A 21,483-nucleotide genomic window follows, 5' to 3' on the forward strand; every position below is an offset into this window, starting at 1 on the left:
TAAAATATATTTAGTTTTATTTATAATAAGAAATATATTTTCTAATATATGTATGATTGATTTAAAATATTTATTAACTTATGTAAATATGTTTCAGTATTCAAAATAGCTAATATTGATAATATTTATATAACTAGGCTATAAATGGTCAACAAATGGATTAAGAAAAAAGGTATCATTACTTGAATTGCTTCTTCAAGAGTATTGTTGGAAATTTGGCAATATTCATATATAAGATTATCTTCAATCAACATACTAATTTTTTCATACTACTTTTTTGAATAATTTTTTCACCAACCAAATATGATAAAAGTTATTTTTCTCCATTATTCTTTGTTTAGATAAATAATTTTTGGAAACATATCGGATCTTAAGGTAGGAAATACAGATGGAAATCCAAAACCACATATAAAGCTTTTTTATTTCGATCATATTTAAAAAGTTCTCATTTCCATGTTTAGAAGAAATAATCACAAGTTCTTTTTTCCTTTTATTCTGGTCTAGATAGAGAAGGAAATTGACTCAATTCCACGGGATTCTTGCTGTGATAGCTAGCAATCTCGAAAAGATTTTTCTTTTTTTAAACAATTGAAGGGATTTCACTAGAGATCAGATTTCTTCTTCATCTTCATTTAGCTAGATCGATTTTAGTATGCTGGATCAGGACTGGCACGGACTCAAGTCGACTCATGAACAGTATGAGTCGACTCTATCAAAATAGATAGAAAGTAAAGTTTTCAAATCCTATAATCGAATCAACTCATACAAAGGTCGAGTTGACTTGTAGACAGCTTGAGTCGACACCAGAAGAATCGAAATCAACTTCTAACATCGGAACAGCAATAATGACTAATTTTTTATACTTTTTTAATAGCTAGTTCTTGACTTTAGTAGCTATTCTAAATTTTTCAACAATCAAGACTCACTCTCCAGTAACTTTCAAGCATACTAAAGACTAGAGAATTAATTGGAAATTAAGATTAAGAAAAATTAAAGAGAGTTATGCTTTATGTATTGAGAGAATATTGAATATCATTGGAAAGGAAGAAAAAAGAGAGATTTACGCAATGAATTCAGAGAGCTTTCAAGAGTGATTATTTCCAACATCTTTTGCATCCTCTCAAGTATCAATTGAAGAGAAGTCAAGTTTCAAAAAAGAAGCAAATTTTCAGTAACTTCTCTACACTTAAAAGAGTTTATTTTTCAGTTTTATGTTGTTCTAAAACTTTACTTATCATATTTTATTTTCTTTATAAGTTTTTTTGGAAAAAAAAAACTTGGGATGTAAGTTCGTCCAAACTTGAAATTAGATATTATAGATTTTGATTGGTGAGCTCATAAAACTAACTGGGTTGATTATAAATCAAGAAAATAATCGGTGTAAAAATTTTAGTTAGTGATCCCAAAAAATTAACTAGATTTATTTATGATCTCGGATAAAATAAATACATTATAATCAAACTTATTATAGTAAAATTTTTAAGAGCTTTGAAAGTAGATGTAGGTGTGGAATTGTATTGAACTACTATAAAATTATTTTATTTGTGTCGTATCTTTTTACTCTATTACTTTACTTATCTTGCATTATTTTAATTCTTGCATTGTTTTACTTATTTCCTAATTCTGCTGTTGTACATTGTTTATACTTCGTAAGTACTCCAGTTAGTTTTAATTTGGAGTATATCATTGTTTAGATATCAATTTGGTTGAAATTTTTAAACAACCCAATTCATCCTTGGTTTGCTACCTTTTTAGGCAACATAAAAGTTATTTTTCTCCATCATTATTTGTTCAAATAAATAAATTTTAGAAACACATTGAAGCTTAGGGTAGGAAATGGAGATGGAAGTCCAAAACCATAGACAAAGCTTTTTTATTTCAATCATATTTAGAAAGTTCTCATTTCCATTTTTAAAAGAAATAATCACAAGTCTTTTTTCCTTTTATTTTGGTCTAGATAGGAAGGAATTGACTCAATTCCTTTGGATTCTTGCTATGGTAGCTGGCAATCTTGAAAAGGTTTTCCTTTTGGGAACAATTGAAGGGATTTCACTAGAGATTAGATATCTTCTCTATCTTCATTTAGCTAGATGGAATTGATCCCAACAGATCATTTAAATATCACATAAATTTGGAAAGAAATTAATTTTTTGATGATTAATCATGCCAAAAATCTTGAACTATTTAGGGTTTTCAATTTCCTCCAAAACTTTGATTTTGTGTAATCAAATTATCAAACTTTTTAATTTTGTAATTCAAATCTTGATCGCGAATTCTATTTGGCTACCATAATGGAGTGATCATGCAGTATCACATGACTTGCTAATGTGGCAGATGTAGATGATATGGATAAGATTTGTCCCTCATTTTAATTTCTTTGGTTAGGATTTTGATTTTTCTTTCTTTGGATGACGAGCAGCAGTCAATTGACAATAGTAGGAAAAGAAAGAAAGGAGGAGATGGATTATGTAAGAAAAGATAGTTCAAGTGGATCTTAGTATTTTTATATTTTTTTTGTCTTTGTTTCTCCATTTTAGGGTTTCTTGAGGTCATAGTTTTGATTTGAGGAAGAAAGTGTGGTAACAAGAAGTCAAATAAAAGAGAAATCAAAGAAGCAAAGATCAACACAAACACAAGATTTACATAAAAAATCCTTTAAATCAAAAGAAAAAATCATGGACGGAGATGGATGGAGATTTTTCACTATCTTCAAAGTTTAGAGATTACAGAATATAAAACAAAATTCTAAAAAAGCATTCACGCCTCAAAGATGACATATATCACTAAAACAGGTATATAGAGATATTATTAAAATCAAAGTTTATGCTCCGTCCAACAAGATGGAAAGGCCCCATATTATCTCTATGACTAGAGCTAATCTAAATGGAAGACACCTCTATAGAAAGATTGAATAATTTTGATTTGGAGAAATGGCACGTGTTTAACTATTAATTCTTGTCTTTCTTTCTTTTTCACTTTCTCCCTTAAGATATTCAAGAAGTTGGATTGATATGGACTAAGATAAGAGATTTTCCTAGGTTTACTAATTATGATTCTTCTTTCTTTATCTTAGTTTTCGTTGGTTCTCTTATTTTAAGAAAAAGAAGAAGAAGAGAGGAATGTTTGTAATGAGTTGCTACAATGCGTGCTCTGAATATTGTCACATAGAGTGTCAAATTAAAAAAAAAAAAAGCTTTCAAGACCCCCCAAGTAATGGATTGGAACCCGTTGTCATATTTTCCTCCCTTTGTTCTTTCTATTCTTAATTTCTTAATTCCATTGTTTGTGTTTCAAGTGAGAAGAAGGAAGGACTTCAATTTGTAGGAATCAAAAACACTATAATAATTAGTCTTTTACTTCCCCATTCCTTATTGTTTTCTTTTTTTTCTTTTCTTTTTCTTACTCTTGCTACTCACCTCACAGCCATCAACAATCTCTAGTCACCGAATGGGAAGAAGAAATCGAATTAGGAAGTGAAACCCAAGCCAAAAGAGGAGAGAAAAAGGGAAAGAAAGATTTTAGAGTTTTTTTTAAAGATAAATTATAGAAACATCTTATCTACTTTAGCTCAATTTCATTTACACCTCTATATTTTAAAAAGTGTCAAACTAGTCCTTCTAACTATTGATATATTTCGATGCAATTCAGCTATCTACCAACATTAATAAAATTTTTTAAAATGACAAAAATATCCATCTTCTTCCTCCTCCATGGCCAGTGTCTCTCTTTCTTCCGCTTCTTTCCTTCTTCCTTTCTCTTCCTCTCTTTCTTTTATCTATTTCTCCTCCTTCCTTTCCTCTTCTTTCTCCTTTCTCTACCTATTCTCCTCCTCTCCTTTCTCCATCCATTCTCCTTCTCTCTTTTCTCCTCCCCTTCCTTCCTATCCACTACTATTCATCTTTTTCCTTCAAACCATCTATAAACTATTTCCTTACATGGCAACCTCCTTTCCTAGCACATGAGAGAGAGAGAGACTTAAGTTGGGGTTCAATTTTTCCATCACTTCGAGGTTTAAATGTCGACATAAGTCTTCCAATTTTATGTTCTTATGGTGATTTTGGGTAAAAACAGTCGTTGAAAATGGAAAAAATGAGGTCTTGAATGGTTGTTTTCTTTGATTATTTTTGAAGCGATATTTGACTTTTTCCCCCCTAATTTTTGTTCATTTTGATCTGTGCTTGTCTTTGTTTCATGTTATTTTTTGTTATGTTTTGGATTTGGCCTTTTACTGGTGCAGGTCTGAAGATGTTGTTGTTGGGGGAGAGAGGGGAAGAATAGAGATCGGAATGATTTATTTTTTATGCTTTTTGGATAGCCGACTCTCGTGTTTGGATCGCTAAAACCTTATAAATACTTAGATTCGGAGAAAGAAGCGTTTTTTCATGTAAGCACTTTTGTTCACGGAGAAGATATTGGGTAAAGGTTTCTTTTTTCCACATATTGTATGAAGAAAACCTACAAATTTGAAGTCTTTTACGTTTCTGCTTCATTTCTCTTTGCCACCAGTTCTTAATGTGGTTTCGGCTAAAGAAACTTTAAAAGCTTCTTAGGTTCCGATTGGGGGTTTCTTAAGCATTTGGGATGTTGTAAGAGTTGTGCTGATGTGAGTAGGTCCCTTGAGATTTTGAGAGCTTAATTTTGCTAGAAGCATGAAATTTTGTGAGGTTTGGGGAAGAAATTAAATGGATGGATCACAAAAATTCTATTCCATGGGGAAAAAAATTAATAAACACCACAAACAAAAGGATAAACAGCAGTCAAGAGGCTAAGGTGAGGAAAGACCGATGGACCACGGAGGAAGACCCCATCATGGTGGGAGAAAGAAGAGGCAGGGAAGAAAGAGAATGGCTGGAGAAAAGGGAAGAGGAGAAAGGAGGAGGAAGAAAGAGGAGGAAGGGGAGGAGAAGAAATGGATGAAAAAGAAGGAGAGATGAGAAAGAAAGAAGCATGAAATTTTGAGAGCTTAATTTTGCTAGAAGCATGAAATTTTGTGAGTAGGTCTCTTGAGATTTTGAGAGCTTAATTTTGCTAGAAGCATGAAGGTTTGGGGAAGAAATTAAATGGATGGATCACAAAAATTCTATTCCATGGGGAAAAAAATTAATAAACACCACAAACAAAAGGATAAACAGCAGTCAAGAGGCTAAGGTGAGGAAAGACCGATGGACCACAGAGGAAGACCCCATCATGGTGGGAGAAAGAAGAGGCAGGGAAGAAAGAAAATGGCTGGAGAAAAGGGAAGAGGAGAAATGAGGAGGAAGAAAGAGGAGGAAGGAGAGGAGAAGAAATGGATGAAAAAGGAGAGAAGAGAAAGGAAGAAGGAAGTGGGAGAAAAAGAAACATCGGCCATGGAGGAGGAGAAAGGAGATAGATATTTTTATTATTTTAAAAAAAAATTATTAACAGAGGTAGATAGCTGGACTACAGTGGAACATATCAATAATTAGAATAGCTAGTTTCACACTTTTTAAAGTACATATGTGTAAATGAAATTGAACTAAAGTATAAGAGATATTTTTATAATTTATTTTTTTTAAGCTAATTAAGAAAATAATAAATCAATAATTTTTAATAAACTATATGATAGCACGTGATTACACTATCATAATAGTCAAATAAAATTTATTATCAAGATATGAATTTAAAAAAATTTTAAAAATTTGATGCTATGACTATACTAAATTAAAATTTAAAAGGAATTAAAATTTCCAAACAGTTCATCGTTTTTGGTGTGACTAAACCTTTTTTTTTTTTTTCCGGGTAGGCTTCGCGTTACAACGAGAGAGAAAGGAGTTAGCTTTGCGGAAAGAAACCAGAAAGCTAGGGTCTTGGAAGGGACTTGTGGGATTTCTCCAGATCCGAAGTAGCAAAATTCTGATCTTTGGAGCAATCTATTAATGAGAGAGCAGGGAAAGAGTAGAGAGACTGAGAGATGGGTAAAGGAGGAGTTTGCGTGCCGAGCAAGAAGCGGTAGCCGGCGGTGGCATCAGAGAACGCCACGGGCGGTGCGAGGAACGCCCCCATCCTGCCCAAGGAGAAGAGCCACGATGCCTTCGACGCCGCGGCGGCGCCGGCGGAGGTGAAGCGAAGCTCTTCATCGTGTTCTACTGCATGTACGGCCACGTGGAGGGCCTGGCGAAGCAGATGAAGAAGGGGATGGATGGCATCGACGGCGTCGAGGGGGTCCTCTTCCGTGCAGCCGAGACGCTCCCGCCGGAGATCTTGGAGCAGATAAAGTCGCCCCACAAGGACCCGGATATCCCCGTCATATCAGTGGCGGAGCTGGTGGAGGCGGACGGGATACTTTTTGGGTTCCCGACGAGGTATGGGTGCATGGCTGCGCAGATGAAGGCCTACTTTGATTCGACTGGGCTGCATTGGAGGGAACAGAAGCTCTTCGGCACGCCCGCCGGATTCTTTTTCAGCACCGGGACCCAGGGAGGTGGACAGGAAACAACCGCGTAAGAATCCATCTGTTATTCATCTGTTCCATTGGTATAAAGAATTGGATCATTTTATTTTGTTTGTGATGAACAGTGAGAAGTTTTCATGAAGTAGACTTGTACTAGTTCGTGTTCATTGAAAATTTGGCATTTGTTAGTGCTTCATAACAGGAAAGAGGGAAGGCATCAACTATAGTCCCTTATGGTTCTTGGTATATGACTGCGATGTTATACTGCTTCTTTTTCAATGCTTAATGCATGTTTTGCTGGATCATATGTTAAGAAGTTCATGTGTTGTCAAAGATTTGGATTGATCCTTTGCATGCAAAGTTCTCAAATTTAATTATTTGTCTTCAAACTTAATGTTGAACTAGCCCACAAAATATAGAGATAAGGCAATATAGAATACCTGTATTTATTATTGTTGTCCTTTATGCATCGTGATTCTTAGATACATATTTTCATTCTAAATTATAGAGCTGATATTTGTTCCATCTGGTAATTGATTTGGTACTGTACAAGAATCTTTTGACAGGATTTCGGAATGCCTCTTTCTAGTTGGGCATGTGGCTTATTTAGTATGTGTTCCCTGCTATCTTGTTTTCTTGGTGGAGCCATATACCAATGCTACTGATGCAAGTAATATCATTAATGGTTTTTTCGATTAACTGGTTAAAAATGCAAGCCCCTAGGTATGCTATATTGGTTGTTTGTTCTGCATAGAATTTACTTGAGAGAATTCAGTTATTTCTTTATGCTTGCTGCTTTATCATATATTAAATGCTTGGTGAACTGTCTTGACTAGGTGCATCAAGGTCATTAGTGTGGAGTTTTTTAACTGCATTCAGGAACATGCATTGGATTTTGCATGTTCTTGTGTATATCATGATTATGTGCTGACTAAATCTCTGCTTAGCCAGTTGCAGATTAAATCTTAGATTCCTCGGAGTCTACAAAACTTGACATCTGATATGCAAATTGATAGACTAAAAAATTAAGAAGAAAAAGAATTATGAAGAAGAAATAAAAAGAGAATGAGGGGAAGAAAAGAAAGGGAAAGGAGATAAAGAATGATAGAAGAATGGCTGGAGAGGGTTTGTCCTGCTTAATATCAAACAGCAATCCTTGTGTCTACATTTTTGGAAGATAAATTGGTGAAGTAGGTACTGATCACTTATGCAATGTTTGCAGTTATTGGCGGTTCTGAAGTCTATCGTCGAATTTTTTTTTGTAGCTTAGAATGGTGATACTCTTTTCTGCTGTAGCTTGAGTATACCTTCATTCTCAACTCAGCAGGATAACATACAAAGACTAGAAAAAATAGATGATCGAGAAGAAACAAAAGACATGGAAAAAAAAAAAACACCAAATAAGGGGAGGAAAAACCAACCAAGAACATTCTGGAGGAAAAGCCTGTATTTCTAGTTGCTTGTATGTCAGGCATTTGTCGATAAATAATGGGTGGAAGAGACCAAATGATCAAGATGATTAAATACACAGATTAGCACTTTAGCAGCTTTGCTGTAGAAGCCCCACTTTGGGCTTTCTAACACTCAAAAAATACCATCCTTTGAATCAACTTATGTCCCACCAGCACATCTATCATTAGGAGCTGAGTCTGATGCTTCCTCAAGCTTTTGTCATAAATGCAGAATCAGAAATAGATACAAAACTCAATTAGTAATCTATCTTCCTAATATTTTTTTTTCCCATCTCAGACTTGCTGAAATATTAGCTCTCAATTGTTATGTGGATCTACTCCTTCATTTGCGCTAAACTCAAAAGGGTTACCCCTCTTCTCCTCTATATATAGTACTGTTAAAAGAATTCACTTCTCCATCTCTGTGATAACACCACAAAGAGCACATTCTGCTGCGTAGGGTCTCCTAAACCCACTAGTCCAAATATCAATTATATTTATTGTCTATGAAAAAATAGATGGGGTTTTATGAATCTGTCCTCAATTCCGGCCAAGTTAGGTTTTCATTTCAGTTCCTATTGAGAAAGGAGGAGTGAAAAAAGAAGATCAAGAACATAAATCATTTCCTCACAAATTAGGGGATTTCCAGCAACAAAACGTATCTCTAGTTGTTTATTTTTTGATAGTTCAAATGTAGCTATCTCAAAAGTACCCACATTTTTTTAGCATGATTATTGATTGATTTGGTTCTTAAGCTTGTATTTTCTTGGTTAGTGTCTGTTTTCTGGCAAAGTGTTTACAGCAGATGTCTCACAGATTACCACATGTATTTGTTTGTAGAAATGTGCATAGCACTGCATGCTCTTATTTACAGGTAATTCAGAACATCATGTTACATGAGATCTGGCTGATGCACAGATGAATAAGGATGTCATAATGTTATATTATTTTTTAAAGATGGTTCAGAAAATTAAACAATGTACTGTCATCTTGGAAGTTTCTTGTAGCTCTCCTGATGCAACACTGGATAGTCTTATACACATGAAATCAATTATTAAGGCTATAATGTAATTTTGAAAATATGTGAGTTAGCCATAATTGAGAACATCAGATTTCTAGTATATTTATCATTTGGCAACATAACATTTCTTTCTTTATAGTGGAGAAATATTCCCTTTTGTTTATAGTCTTTACTTTTGCTGAATTTTGGCAGCCTCAGCATGAGTTAGATACATGTCTCCTTTGTAATCACTAAACTTATTTGATCTTTTGTCACAATGAAATGAAATCAAGAGGAAAGATACAAAAGCATATTTTTGCTCTGTCACTTGCAGAAATTTCTACTTAACAGTGTGACAAGTTGAGTTTGATCTTGCACTTGAATATTTCCCAGATGTTTACCAATGTAGTTGAAGATTTAGTATCATTTGAGATTGATGTTCCACTTGAATATTTCCCAAATGTTTAGAAATGTAGTTGAGGATTTAGTATCATTTAACCAATAGATATTGGTTGAGATGCTTTGGGCATGTCCAGAAAAGCCAAGTATGCCATTGTAAAGTTGATTGAAATATGTCTTGAAGGGTCAGGAAGGGATGGCCTAAACTAATGTGTTGTGGGAGAGGATTCGGAAAACCTTGGGTTACTTGAAGTCCTTATTGATTTTATTTTTTTTCTAATGAACTTTACTGATATGAGTACTAACTATTGCCTTTGTTTAATGCTATTGCAACTGCTAACCGGACTAGACCTGGAGGTTGAACCATCAACCAGCAAGCTGTCTTGTCTGGTTTAGCCCCAAACTTGTTCCAAAGGGAAAACTGTTTTATTTTGTGAGTATTGTTTGAACAGATGGTTTAGTTGACGACCCAAATGAACAGTTCTGGTTCTCAAAGTGAACCATTTGCCTTTTTATTTTTTTCATATGTCTATTATAAACCCTCACTTTCCCATTGGGTAAGGGCTCTTTATGCTTCCTCCTGATCAGCCACCCTCTTATCCATGAAACCTTGAGACCTCAAGATCAGTCTTTCTTCTTTAATCTCAGAGCATCAGGCCTACCTGAGCCTCTGTCCTTCCCCTCCAAAAGTGCTAGTGGTGATCAGGTGAGATGGTGGAATGGCAAGTAGGCATTAGAGAGGCTGTGAGTTCTCCTCCCATTCCTCCACATTTCCCCTTGTATGTCCCATGATATTGTGATTTCTAATGAGCAGAATGCAATTTGGAAACCGGAGAATAGGGCTTGAAGAGTGAAGGGATGAGGGTCCTTCGGTGATTAAATTGGATGTTTGGAAAAGTTTTTTGGATTGGGGGAACCATGGCTCTTTGAGGTGAGAATAGAGTTTTATTAGACAAAGATGAGATGAAACCATTTAGGAAGAGACAGAACCAGCATTTTTGTTCATCTTCTTCTTTAGGAAGAGAGTGTTAGGATTTGATGCCTCGAGATTCAGTCCACAATGAGCCCGCAGCGAGGTTCGCGGCGAAAAATGGAGTCCAACGAGACCAAGATCACTTGAAACGGAGCTCGGATGGAGATACGAGCTTTTGAAGTCGGCACGAGATTCGAGGCGGTGGAGGACCGCCGGCGACCGGCGGCGGGCGGCAGCGGCGCGCGGCCGCAGGCGGCGGCGCGCGGGACGCGCGACCCAGGCCCGAGCGGGACGCGCGACCCAGGCGGGCGCGCGGCCCAGGCGAGCGCAGGCCCGCGCGCAGGCGCGGACTAGGCCCCCGCGCGCGGCCGGCCCAGGCCCAGGCGGTCTGCCTGGCCTTTTGCACCGGTCCACCGTGGACTGGTCGGTCCACGGATGAGCCTGTGGACCGCGTGGGCATTTCCCACGCGTTTCTCGCGGTCCACGGCACTATTCCGTGGACCGGAGCGCGATCCGATGGCATGGGTGGCTCCCGATCTTGATCTGACGGTCCAGGGGGTTTTTTGGCTTTATTTAGGACTCCTAATCCCTCTCTAATCAAGTTTAAACCTAGTTTTAACCCTTTAAAAGCCTGTGCGTGGAACAGTAAAGGGTGTGGTTGGTCTCGCACCGTACGAACCCGAGAAAAAAGAGAGAGGCGGAAGCGTTGCTGTGAGAGAAGGAGTAGGGCTCCTAGACAGCGGTCGCCAGGCACTTCAAGGGTTCAGGGGGTCTTCCAAGAGAGAGAGAGCTTTTGTCAGGGAAACTTCTAGAGAGAGAATTGGGTGTACAATGGTTGAGGGTGAGGTCTCCTCTTGTAAAATTTCTTTTTCATAATGAAGTTTGCATGCCCTGTGGAGGCGAGCCCTTTTTTGTGGCTGATCCACGTATTTTGATTGTTTTCCTTTTGTTTTGTTTCTTCTTTCTTCCTGCTGCATCGCGTGGTACTGAAAAGCTCTTGAGAGGTGGTGTTCTGACCAGATATCCACCCAACAAGTGGTATCAGAGCAAGGCGGTACAAGAACGCAGATTGCAGCGGTGGTGAGCAAGACTAAAGATGGAGAAGACAGGAACGATCAAGATGGAGATCAACAAGTTTGATGGTAAGAGCAATTTCTCCTTGTGGCAGGCAAGGGTGAAGGACGTGCTCATCCAATAGGGGTTGATCGATGCTCTCTTGTGCGATGAGAAACTGACCACCATAGAGGTGCGGGATTGGAAACGGCTACAGATGCAGGCGGTGCGGGATTGGAAACGGCTATAGATGCAGGCGGCGAGTGCCATCCGCATATACCTGACGGATGAGGTGGTGATCCATGTGCTGAGTGAGACTTCCCCGACGGTGCTGTGGTCGAAGCTCGAGGAGTTATACATGGCAAAGTCTCTCACCAATACTCTTTTGCTCTGGAGGCAGTTTTACCAACTGCGGATGACTGAGGGACAGAGCGTTCAGGAGCATCTCAGCCACTTCCAGAAGATCCTCACCGACCTCCTCAGCGTTGGCGAGAATGTTGAGGAGAAGACCAGGGCGCTGGTTTTGCTGGCGTCGCTTCCCCCTTCGTATGAGTCCTTGGTGACTGCTCTTCTAGTGGGGAAGAGCACTATCAAGATGGACGAGGTCACCGCGGCGATACTCCAGAATGAGGTTCTCAGGAGGAAGAACCCAGCTTCGAGCTCAGGTGGCGGTAGCTCAGTTTTGGTGGCTTTTGGAAGAGCAGGAGGCGGTAGACGGAGCGACAGGAGATCGCAATGAGGGCTGTCCAAGTCCAGGAGGGACTTGAGCAAAATCAGGTGTTACCGGTGTGAGGAGTTAGGGCATCTAGCCAGAGATTGCCCTCAATTGAAAAATCGGACGGTGGCTGCTGTAGCGACGGCCGACAGCGATTTAGATGGAGATGTCCTGGAGATATCTGACGAGGTATCTACTTCTTCCCAGCAGTGGATATTAGATTCTGCATGCCCCTATCATGCATGTTGCAGAGAGGAGCAGCTTGACTCCCTGGAGAACAGTGAGGGCACTGTATATTTGCCGGATGGATCGAGCTGTGCGATCAGAGGCATTGGGACGGTCAGCTGGAGGACACATGACGGTGCAGTGAGGAGATTGGGGGAGGTCCGATACATATCCGATTTCAGGCGGAATCTTATCTCACTTAGCAGATTGGATTCGAGAGGCTATAGGACGGTAGTTGGTGGAGGAATCCTGAGGGTGCTATGCGACAATAGGATTGTGCTGGAGGGGAAGAAGGGGAGCAGAGGATATTATTACCTGGCGGGGAGCCCAGTGTGAGGTGGAGCTCCAGGAGGTGGATCGGGCACGAGACAGGAGACTCGGGAGGACGAGAGGCGACGTCGCAAGGTGAGATTCCTATTGCCGCAGGATGATGCCCCGAGTAGGTCTCAGGTCAGGAGGAGCACAGCATACGACGGAGATGGGATTGAGCAGCCTGGTTCGACTCTCATGTTTGCCCATCCATGATCAGCAAGCGATTGCCCCAGGGCATGGGGGCGAGGAGATCCAGAAGCTCTCGAAGTTTGGAGGAGGTCGAATATCGAGTCGAGGTGGAGATTGTTAGGATTTGACGTCTTGAGATTCAGTCCACATTGAGCCTGCTGCGAGATTCGCGGCGAAAAATGGAGTCCAACGAGATCAAGATCACCTGAAATGGAGCTCGGATGGAGGAGATACGAGCTTTTGAAGTCGGCACGAGATTCGAGGCGGCGGAGGACCGCCGGCGACCGGCGGCGGGCGGCAGCGGCGTGGCCGCAGGCGGCGGCGTGCGGGACACGCGACCCAGGCGGGCACGCGGCCCAGGCGCGCGCGCGGCCTAGGCGCGCGTCGGCCCGCGCGCGCAAGCCCGCGCGCACGGCCAGCACAGGCCCAGGCAGTCTGCCTGGCCTTTTGCACCGGGCGGTCCACCGTGGACCGGGCGGTCCACCGTGGACCGGGCGGTCCACGGATGAGCCTGTGGACCGCGTGGGCGTTTCCCACGCGTTTCTCGCGGTCCACGGTACTATTCCGTGGATCGGAGCGCGATTCGACGGCATGGGTGGCTCCCGATCTTGATCCGATGGTCCAGGGGGTTTTTTGGCTTTATTTAGGACTCCTAATCCCTCTCTAATCAAGTTTAAACCTAGTTTTAACCTTTTAAAAGCCTGTGCGTGGAACAGTAAAGGGTGTGGTTGGTTTTCTCGCGCCGTACGAACCCGAGAAGAAAGAGAGAGGCGGAAGCGTTGCTGTGAGAGGAGTAGGGCTCCTGGACAGCGGTCGCCAGGCACTTCAGGGGTTCAGGGGTTCAGGGGGTCTTCCAAGAGAGAGAGAGCTTTTGTGAGGGGAACTTCTGGAGAGAGAAAATTGGATGTACAAGGGTTGAGGGTGAGATCTTCTCTTGTAATTTTTTTTTTTTCATAGTGAAGTTTGCATGCCCCGTGGAGGCGAGCTCTGTTTTGTGGCTGATCCACGTATTTTGATTGTTTTTCTTTTGTTTTGTTTCTTCTTTCTTCCTGCTGCATCGTGTGGTACTGAAAAGATTTTGGGAGGTGGTGTCCTGGTCAGACATCCACCCAACAGAGAGAGAGAGAGAGAGAGGAATTTGGGTTAGAACTTTTAAAGATGTAAGGTGGGGGATTCCATTTCTTCAAGGAGAAAAAAGGATGGGAGTTTTCATGTACACAAGAGATGGATAAATATTTTTTTTTCTTTCAAATAAAAACTGTGCTTTCGTTGGATGATCATGTATGATATTTTACATGTTACTTAATTGGAGGAATTTTGAATTGTACAAGAAGATACCATGATAATATGCATTATAATTATATCATGTGAACATAAAAAGTGTTTAAAGTTGTAAGGTATGTCCTAAAAATAAACTAGAAAGTTTGGAATATTTTTTCATATTATAATTCCTTTTTAAAATAAAATGTGTTGAAATTGGTAGAAATTTACTTGACAAATAGAAATTTTTATGCTTTTATATAATTATAAATTTTTAATTTTTAATTTTTATTCTATTTATATTGATGTTTAATTAAACTTGATATATTTATTATGTCACGTTGTTATCATTGTTTATTTTTGGTTGACAAGATGGTAGAACCAGTGACCCTCAGGCACTTTTTGGTTTGGTGAACAGTCCAGGATTTGAAACATTTCTTCTAATAATAGTGATGCCCAGATTACTTGATCTATATGTACAAATGCAGAACAGAGATAAGATTGGAGGAGCAAATACTAGCTCTAAGATTTTGCTTACACTTATTTCAGGGGAGGCTTCATGTTCAAGGCTAGCAAGGTCTTTCGCAGTTGTATGACATGGATAGATTGATAGCACTGCCTCCCAGGTTGTTGAAAATGAAACTCATAGATATATACTAATTAGAGTTCAAAAAGGTGATATACTTATTATTTATATTTTATCTATAATATAATTATTTAAACTGTTGAGCTTAATGACGACTTTGATACTGGACAATTTTTTTTGAAAGCCTTTAGATTTTGGATTTTGGTACAGACAAGGATTGTTCTTGGCATGTGGCTGGTGGCTACCTGAGCTTGATGCTGGCTTGAGGTTCCCAATGCATAAATAGTACCCACCTTAAAGCCTAGCATGTAGGATCATATTGGGTCCTGACGGCCTCTACTGTGCAATGTCTCTTAGGTGCCTAGCTTTGGTAAATTGATGCAAGTGGGGATGATCAAAGGTCAGGGAACAATATTTTGGCTCACTAAATGAATGTGTGAGAGGCAAAAACAGATCTTGGCTTATTTCTTAGAAAGAGCATACGGTACTTCCATTGCTTATATTTTGTATAGGATCGCTCTGCTCTTGGCATAAAGATTTTTGTTAAATTAGTTCTTATGTAGTTGTGGTTGAATTGGCTGGATTAATTTTGAAGTCACATGGTCATTTTTACATTCGTTTGAAGACACCAGGCAAAGAATTATGGATGGCAATAATTTATTATTTGTTTATAATGATCACCCATAACAATATTTTTGAATTTGGTGTTCTTACTTTTCTAGGAGGTATGGGTCTATTGATTTTCACACATCTCTGATGAAACATCTGGTGAGTAGTCTACTAAAGATTTTTCTTCTCTGTCTATCCATTATTTTTTAAAAAATGATGATTTGTTTAGTAGAATCATATGATTATTGCATATTGTTGGAAGATTTAGTCAAAAAAATTGTTATATGATGGAAATAATATGCATGTGTCTATAAAAAGAAAATCCATTTCACTATAAGAATATATTGGGATTTTCTGTTTTCACCTTTTTAAGAGAAACTCCAAGTCCATTGAGATTTGATGCATTTATGCTGAGAAACTTAGTGGTCTCGGCAAGGTTCTTTTTCTCTGCATATCTATTATTATTTTTTTTTTTTTTTCTAATAAAAATGAGGATCTGTCCATTGAAAACCTTGATTTGGAGCTGCTTGTTGGTTTTCTGAAAATCGCACAAAAAAAAAGAGATACTTTGGAATGTCAAACATAAAATTATCTGTCTTCTGGCTTTCCAAGACTGCTGTATCGTGGCTCTTGTGAATGTTGCTAGGTTATTTAGAACAGATGAGTTAATTGCGAGCCTCCAAGATCAAGTGGATGAGCTATTTGCTAATTATTAATGCTAAATTGCTTAATGGTGAAAGGGCTTAACAAATTTCTGACATTTTAGTAGTGCACGTATTGCATGTTCTTATCCTTGAGGCGACATTTTTAATTATGGTTTTGTTTCCATCAACTGTTGTTGGTGCTTTAAAAAAACTTAAAACCTTTCTCAAAATTGGGTTAAACTATAGTAACTCCAACATCTGAAGGAGATCCATTACTTGCTCTATGAACTATAGCTTCTTTTTCTTTTCTCTTTTTTTTTTTTTTGAAAATTTCAGGAAATTGATGTCGTCAGCAGCTAAATTATACCTCTGTTTTTATTTTTACAGATGGACTGCAATCACCCAGTAAGCCCACCATGGGATGTTATATGTTCCCATCAGTTACACTTTCGGAGTAGGTCTGTTCAAGATGGACGATGTTGGAGGGGGTTCTCTGTATGGTGCTGTTGTTTTCACTAGTGATGGCATGAGGGAACCTTGCGAAATGGAGCTGGCTTTTGCTGAACATCAGGGAAAGTATATGGCTTCGATAATCAAGAGTCTCGTGCATCCTTAAGTTATCCAGTCAACCATAATGTCCTTCATAATTTAAATCTTCACGATTACTCTATTATGCCCCTCTTGATTTGAAAATATTGCTTTGCGATTCTTCTTCCCTTCTTCACTTTGATTTGGCACATGTCCTAAGTTTTGCACCTTCACTGTCTTATTTTTGTGTTTATTATTTGCTGAAGTACTGCAAAACACTGTACATGGTTCACAACAATGGTATCATATCACTAGAATAAAACAGATTGTGATTTTTTTTTTAAATTACATTCCAAGGTACATTGTATATTTCTACGTTAATCCAATGTATGAGTTTGGTTAACGGTGTTCCACTGCAAGTTTGTCTAACTTGCAATGACCAAGAACGGAATAAATGTGTAGAAGTCTGGATGCTGCTCTTTGTTTCATGCTTGCAGTTATTGAGCAACAGTCGAGCTTTACTAAGCTCCTAACCCAATACTGCTTTGATACCATGGGACTTAATTGGAGCAAATTTGTTATATATTGCCAATTTTTTTCTCATACATGCCCCCTCTAAATATTATTTGCATATATAAATCCTCATTTTAGATCATGTTTCTTCTTACAAATGTTCTTGCAATTAAATCCAGCTGCGCAAGTTTGAAATTAGAGGTCTATCTTGTAAAACGGTAAGCAGGAGACAGAAAATGCTCTGGAGCCTAAACTTGGTACTAAAAAAAATCTTAGAATTGGCTCCTTGCACCAGGGGTGTGCTATGTATGGCGTTAAACCTTCCAAATTGCCCCAGTATTCTTCTGTTGCATGGGTCTCCATTGTGAAATGCACTGCAACTTTCTAATAATTCCCACAAAAAGCCTGTTGCCAAGGACACTCTCAATTTTTTGATTGAAAATAAAATTAAACTTTTTCTTTCATGAGTGTTGGTGCAAAAATCCGCCTGCGCCGGAAAAGCTGGAGTCGAAGGAGTCGCGGTCGCCTCCGGGACCTGCAAAAGAAGTCTAAACCGGAGTTGGGGTTGCTCCGGCAAGACCCTCCGACGCTCAAGTTAGTTCTCTGTCTCAACAAGAATGGAGTACTCGAACGAAAATTTTAGCAGAGTTTTGAGATAGAATTTTGAGCGTAGAGAATAACGTATCTGGAGTCCCCCTTTTATAGGCGGAGGGAGCAACAGACTGATAGCGATGTTTGTAACCGCCTGGCAGTGGGCTGCCCATGGTCAGGAGGAGTTTGTTGCGAAAAGTAGTGAAGTGGAATCATGGCTATCACCGGGACATGCCACGTAGAGTCTGTCGCGGGGAGTGGGGCGGCATCCGTTATCGCGACTTGCCAGAGGATGGAGGAATCGCGCGGTATCCGTCGCAGGAAGTGGAGCAGGATCATGACCATTATTGTGGTCTGCCAGAGAATGATGGAGCCGCACGGAATCCGTCGAAGGAAGTGGAGCAGAGTCGTGGCCGTTACTGCGGCCCGCCAGAGAGTGATGGAGCCGCGTGGGATCCGTCGTAGGAAGTGGAGCAGAGTCGTGGCCGTTGCTGTGGCCTGCTAGAGGGTCCAGGCCTGTCGGTCGAAGTCCGGTTGGAGTAGGATCTCCGTAGAAATACCGTGGCCTGCTAGAGGGTCCAGGCCTGTCGGCCGAAGTCTGGCTGGAGTGTCCGGTGGAGAGAGGTGGCTCGTTACCCGTCTGAGAGGAGCTCGGAGTCTGGCTCTCGTAGGAGTCCGGATGAAGTCTTCCTTCAGTCAAAGTCGAGGACGAGGTCTGGCTCCCGTGGGAGTCCGGACGGAGTCTTCCCGTAGCTGGAGTCGGAGACGAGATCTGGCTCCCGTAGGAGCCCGAGCGAAGTTTACCTGCAATCAAAGTCAGGGGTGAAGTCCGGCTCCCTTAGGAGTCCGGACGGAGTTTACCAGCAGTTGAGGTCGGAGACGGAGCCCGGCTCCCGTAGGAGTCCGGACGAAGCCTTCCAACAGTTGAGGTCGGGGATGAAGTCCGGATGGAGTCTTCCCACGGTCAGAGTTGGGGATGAGGTCCGGCTCCCGTAGGAGTCCGGGCAGAGTCTACCTGCAATTGGAGTTGAGGGCGAAGTCCGGCTCCCGTAGGAGTCCGGACGAAGTCTACCTGCAATTGGAGTCGTGGGTGGAGTCCGGCTTCCGTAAGAGTCCGGGCGAAGTCTGCCTGCAGCCGGAGTCGGGGACGAGGTCCGGCTCCCGTAGGAGTTCGGACAGAGTCTTCCTGCAACCATAGTTGGGGACGAGGTCTGGCTCCCGTAGGAGTCCGGACGGAGTCTTCCTGCAGCCAGAGTTGGGGACGAGGTCCGGCTCCCGTAGGAGTCCAGGCAGAGTCTACCTGCAATTAGACTTGAGGGCGAAGTCCGACTCCCGTAGGAGTCCGGACGAAGTCTACCTACAATTGGAGTCATGGGCGGAGTCCGGCTCCCGTAGGAGTCCGGGCGAAGTTTGCCTGCAGCCGGAGTCGGGGACGAGGTCCGGCTCCCGTAGGAGTCCGGGCAGAGTCTTCCTGCAACCAGAGTTGGGGACGAGGTCTGGCTCTCGTAGGAGTCCGAGCGGAGTCTTCCTGCAGTCGGAGTTGGGGACGAGGTTCGGCTCCCGTAGGAGTCCGGGCAGAGTCTACCTGCAATTGGAGTTGAGGGCGAAGTCTGGCTCCCGTAGGAGTCCGGACGAAGTCTACCTGCAATTGGAGTCGTGGGCGGAGTCCGGCTCCCGTAGGAGTCCGGGCGAAGTCTGCCTGCAGCTGGAGTCGGGGACGAGGTCCGGCTCCCGTAGGAGTCCGGACAGAGTCTTCCTGCAACCAGAGTTGGGGACGAGGTCCGGCTCCCGTAGGAGTCCGGGCAGAGTCTACCTGCAATTGGAGTTGAGGGCGAAGTCTGGCTCCCGTAGGAGTCTGAACGAAGTCTACCTACAATTGGAGTTGAGGGCGAAGTCCGGCTCCCGTAGGAGTCCGAACAAAGTCTACCTGCAATTGGAGTCGTGGGCGGAGTCCGACTCTCGTAGGAGTCCGGGCGAAGTCTGCCTGCAGTCGGAGTCGGGGATGAGGTCCGGCTTTCGTAGGAGTCCGGGCAGAGTCTTCCTGCAACCAGAGTTGGGGACGAGGTCCGACTCCCATAGGAGTCCAGGCAGAGTCTACCTGCAATTGGAGTCGTGGGCAGAGTCCGGCTCCCGTAGGAGTCCGGGCGAAGTCTGCCTACAGTCGGAGTCGGAGACGAGGTCCGGCTCCCGTAGGAGTCCGGACAGAGTCTTCCTGCAACCAGAGTTGGGGACGAGATCTGGCTCCCATAGGAGTCCGGGCGTAGCCTACCTGCAATGGGAGTAGGGGCGAAGTCCGGCTCCCATAGGAGTCCTGACGGAGTCTTCTTGTGGCTGAAGTCGGAGATGAAGTCTGGCTCCCGTAGGAGTCCGGGCGAAGTCTTCTCGCGGTTGAAGTCGGGGGCAAAGTTCGGCTCCCGTAGGAGTCCGGGCGGAGTCTTCTTGCAGTTGGAGTCGGAGATGAAGTCCGGCTCCCGTAGGAGTCCGGATGAAGTCTTCTTGCAGTTGGAGTCAGAGACGAAATCTGGCTCCCGTAGGAGTCCGGACGAAGTCTTCTTGCAGTTGGAGTCGGAGACGAAGTCCAGCTCCCGTAGGAGTCCGGATGAAGTCTTCTTGCTGCTGAAGTTGGGAACAAAGTCTGGGCGAAGTCTACCTGCAATAGGAGTAGGGGCGAAATTCGACTCCCGTAGGAGTCCGGACGGAGTCTTCTTGCGGCTGAAGTCGGGGACGAAGTCCGGCTCCCGTAGGAGTCCGGGCGGAGTCTTCTTGCAGTTGGAGTCGGAGACGAAGTCTGGCTCCCGTAGGAGTCCGGGCGGAGTCTTCTTGCAGTTGGAGTCGGAGATGAAGTCCGGCTCCCGTAGGAGTCCGGACGAAGTCTTCTTACAGTTGGAGTCGGAGACGAAGTCCGGCTCCCGTAGGAGTCCGGATGAAGTCTTCTTGCAGTTGGAGTCGGAGATGAAGTTCGGCTTTCGTAGGAGTCCGGACGAAGTCTTCTTGCTACTGAAGTCGGGGACGAAGTCCGGCTCCCATAGGAGTCTGGGCGAAGTCTACCTGCAATAGGAGTAGGGGCGAAGTCCGGCTCCCATAGGAGTCCAAACGGAGTCTTCTTGCGGCTGAAGTCAGGGATGAAGTCCGGCTCCCATAGGAGTCCGGGCGGAGTCTTCTTGCAGTTGGAGTCGGAGACGAAGTCCGGCTCCTGTAGGAGTCCGGACGAAGTCTTCTTGCAGTTGGAGTCGGAGACGAAGTCCGGCTCCCGTAGGAGTCCGGACGAAGTCTTCTTGCAATTGGAGTCGGAGACGAAGTCCGGCTCCCGTAGGAGTCCGGACGAAGTCTTCTTGCTGCTGAAGTCGGGGATGAAGTCCGGCTCCCGTAGGAGTCCGGGCGAAGTCTACTTGCAATAGGAGTAGGGGCAAAGTCCGACTCCCGTAGGAGTCCGGACGGAGTCTTCTTGCGGCTGAAGTCGGGGACGAAGTTCGGCTCCCGTAGGAGTTCGGGCGGAGTCTTCTCGCAGTTGAAGTCGGGGGCGAAGTCCGGCTCCCGTAGGAGTCCGGGCGGAGTCTTCTTGCAGTTGGAGTCGGAGATGAAGTCCGGCTCCCGTAGGAGTCCGGACGAAGTCTTCTTGTTGCTGAAGTCGGGGACGAAGTCTGGCTCCCGTAGGAGTCCGGGCGAAGTCTACCTGTAATAGGAGTAGGGGCGAAGTCCAGCTCCCATACGAGTCCGGACGGAGTCTTCTTGCAGCTGAAGTCGGGGACGAAGTCCGGCTCCCGTAGGAGTCTGGGTGGAGTCTTCTTGCAGTTGGAGTCGGAGACGAAGTCCGGCTCCCATAGGAGTCCGGACGAAGTCTTCTTGCAGTTGGAGTCGAAGACGAAGTCCGGCTCCCGTAGGAGTCCGGACGAAGTCTTCTGCCGTCGTAGGTCGGACGTCAGTAGAATCCCCGAGGGGTCACTCCTGACACGAACTTCGACTGGGGGGGTTTTACACCCAACAATGAGGAAAAATACTTGATATAGATTAAAAACCTAGAAC

The 21,483-nt window shown here is 42.9% G+C and overlaps 1 pseudogene; it reads left to right on the forward strand.

Moving 5' to 3' along the window:
* The first annotated feature begins 5,768 nt into the window (after positions 1-5,768).
* Positions 5,769-16,941, forward strand: LOC140856407 (probable NAD(P)H dehydrogenase (quinone) FQR1-like 2; annotated as a pseudogene).
* Positions 16,942-21,483: the final 4,542 nt, after the last annotated feature.

Source organism: Elaeis guineensis, chromosome 3 (assembly GCF_000442705.2).
Source record: "Elaeis guineensis isolate ETL-2024a chromosome 3, EG11, whole genome shotgun sequence".
Taxonomy (NCBI): domain Eukaryota; kingdom Viridiplantae; phylum Streptophyta; class Magnoliopsida; order Arecales; family Arecaceae; genus Elaeis; species Elaeis guineensis.